This window comes from Lissotriton vulgaris, chromosome 4_1, assembly GCF_964263255.1.
Source record: "Lissotriton vulgaris chromosome 4_1, aLisVul1.2, whole genome shotgun sequence".
NCBI lineage: Eukaryota > Metazoa > Chordata > Amphibia > Caudata > Salamandridae > Lissotriton > Lissotriton vulgaris.
Window position 1 is genome coordinate 1,993,335,794 of NC_141691.1, and position 3,155 is coordinate 1,993,338,948.

The window sequence follows — 3,155 nt, forward strand, 5'->3', positions numbered from 1 at the left end:
TGTTTTTTTTATATTTTCAACTATAAAACATATACATTATTGGGAAATACAGAGGAGTGAAACAAATTTATAAACAGGGGACATATATGAAAAAACTGGTTTGTACAACATTAAGCACAATGATAGACAAGACACGTAGACACGAGACAAACAATGATCACAAATCAATAGCTAAGGGGGCGGTGATAGTTGGTGGTATGACTTTCTCAAATAATTAGAGTCACTAGGTTACAATTCAAGGTGGAAATAAAATCCTATTTACAATCTAAAGGATGGTATAGTAAGATCGATAAGATCAAAACATCAGAAAAAGTAACGTTTGAAAGAATTTTTTTTACTTTGTAATTGTCCAGGCAAAAATAATTCAAAAGCCACAACCGTGGCACCAATCGTCAACTACCACCTTGGTCGACGCGTTTCGTTTCCTAGGCAATTCTAAGGATTCTCTTCAGGACCAAACAGATTTAGTCTGTAAAAAACAATAAATAAAAACAGTCTGTCAGTCCACTCAACAGAGAGGCTTTCAACTTTCATTCGTCAACAGCATACAATCAGTAGGTTACCTGTCAAAGGCTTTGAAGGGACTCGGGGGTGTGATGAGCTGCAATATAATTGCAAAACATAAAATCAGAATACTATTTGCTGAGAGGAAACCCTAATTGGAGGGGGGAGGCTGAAATACTCACTAGTGGCAGGTCTTGTCGTGTCACAGTATACACGCAAAGATTCCCGTGCGAATGATCCGCAGGTTCCGGATGCAAATCCGTCAGTACATTTTTATGCGCCTCGTATTCAAATCTGGAGAAGGAAGTAACGGGGGACGGTTAGCGTGGCGAGTCTCACACTTCATGTACACAATGAGCAGTGGTGTATTAGAATCAACAGGAACGCAGTCTAGCGTTGGTGTCCGCTACATGGGACACACTACGTAACTCAGTCTGTGCAAAGATTTAGTGGGCGGTGTACGTCGAGTTTATAAAAAAACAATTACCTCTGGTTAGGCGTCCATCTCCTCCTCGCTTAGTCGTAGTCCTGTGTATTCGCGATGTTAGTGCTTCCGGGTCATCCTTATTTAAAGGGGTAGTACTTCCGGGTGTCTCCGTGGGTATCTGAATTGATCTGTAGTTACATATAAATTGCTAGCGGCAAGGTTTGATTGCGTCAAGTTTCGATGCGCTGATAGTTGTTCCAGGTCAACCTATAGAGTAGATAGTACTCCCGGGTGTCTCCGTATATAACTCATGGGATCTGTAGTTCCATGTGATTCGCTCCCGGCAAGTTTAATTGCGTAAAATTTCGAAATGCATTGTTAAAGGGAGATCGAGTCAGCTATTTGATGTTGACATATTGAGCATAATACAGATAAGTTTCAAGGGGTTGGACAGCAACAAATTGCATTGCCCACAGGGCAGCCATCACTTTCTGCTCTGCTTTTTCTGACTATCCCCCGTTTGCTCTCTTCTTCAATCTCTGAGTATACATATATCTTGGATCCGTGAAGCAGTAGGTGACCATTGACCATTCAACATTTGGGGCCAAATGTGCAACTCTTTTTTGCGGCGGCAAATGGGGGATTGGCCCAATTGCGACCACAGAAAAGGTTCCAGGCATTTCAAAAGCTATTTTGTGAGTTCTGGACTCGCAAAATATCATTTGCGACTCTTGCTATTAGGAAGGGGTGTCCCTTCCTAATAGCGAGTCACAATGCGGTAAGCCTGGGCGGAGCTGGCCTCTACGCATAGCTCCACAGAGTTTGAAAAAAACTCAGTGGAGCTCAGCATAGCTCCGCTTTGCTCCCTCCCCACTCCCAAATATTTTAAAATGATATAAAGAAGGCAGTTACCTGTGTGTCTGCCGCTTCCCCTGCCTGGCCGCTCTCCTTCCTGCTCCTCTTGCGTCCTTGTCCTTCTTCATTAAGAAAACCCAATCCACTGTAAGTCTTGCACATGAGGAGTAGGCAAATCCTGCCCATGGTTAATTTGCTGCCATAAAACAGTTTACCACCTACTTCAAGTAGGTGGTAAACCACTTGCAAACGGGTAAGGGGTCCCCAGGGAACCTCTTCCCCTTTGTGAATGGGTGCGTAAAATATTTTTTAAGAGCAGGTAGTGGTCCCAAGGACCTGCCTGCCCTTAAAAAATGAAACTGAGAAGTTTCATTTTTCTTTTTTAAATGCATCCATTTTTCCTTTAAGGAAACAGGCTGCATTTAAAAAAACAGCTTTATTTAAAAGCACTCCCAGACCCAAGCAGGCCACCATCCATGGGCGTGCTAGCCATTCCCAATGAGGACCCAAATTGCGACAGACTCGTTATTATTCATAAGGCATGCAATTTGCAACCCCAGTGGGAATCGCAAACAGTGTCTGAGACACTGTTGTACATTAAGTTTATCGAGGCGCAAATTGCGAGTTGCATTTTTGCACAATTTGCAACTTGCTAAACTTAATGGTTGTACATCTGGCCCTAAAATAATTCTGGGTGAATTTAATTTATGGGACCAGAATGGCGAGGATAGGGCTATACTGAATCTAGCAGCTACATCGTATGAGCTGGGCTTCAACACAGATTTTACTTTCATCGCTCCACCAAAAATGCAAACCATTGAGCTTGGTATTGGCCAAATTACCCCAATGCTGATCAATTGGTGTGCCCATTACTTACCTTATTTTCCAAATGCAAGTGGCCTTAGGAGAAGAATTTGCCCTTTCGTAGTCATCTGTATGTAGTAGGGCAAATAAAAATCACTTAAGCTTTACAGATCAGCTGAAAGGTCCTACAAGGCAGGGTTAGAAAATTTTAACAGACATGGTAGAAAGATCCGAGAGAATTCAATAGAAGAAATTAGCGATTGTAAATATTAAGAAGGATTGCTTCTCTGGCCTATTGGTGTGGCATCATCCGAATCTACTTCGGTAATTTTCCACACTCTAAAAAATATAGCTTATCCTGCTTCTCTAACATAGATATCCAACCCTTCAAATAACCATTGCAATAGTGATCATGAACATTTCTACAATAAGACATTCCAGATAACAGTTGCTGTTTCTGCTGTTGATGACAAATGGGAAGCAGCCAGTGATCCATCTCTTGCTGAACAGCATACCATACCTGTTTCCTTTCGATGGATGTCTCTAGAGCATCTCCTCACCAAAC

General features: G+C 42.2%; 1 long non-coding RNA gene across 1 annotated transcript; it reads right to left on the reverse strand.

Annotated features, from left to right (window-relative positions):
* Window positions 1-573: 573 nt before the first annotated feature.
* Window positions 574-1,134, reverse strand: LOC147724813 (uncharacterized). Its single transcript, XR_015310110.1, has 3 exons — window positions 992-1,134; window positions 687-798; window positions 574-601 (listed from the first exon to the last, which is right to left on the reverse strand). It is a non-coding gene; the product is annotated as an uncharacterized LOC147724813 (long non-coding RNA).
* Window positions 1,135-3,155: the final 2,021 nt, after the last annotated feature.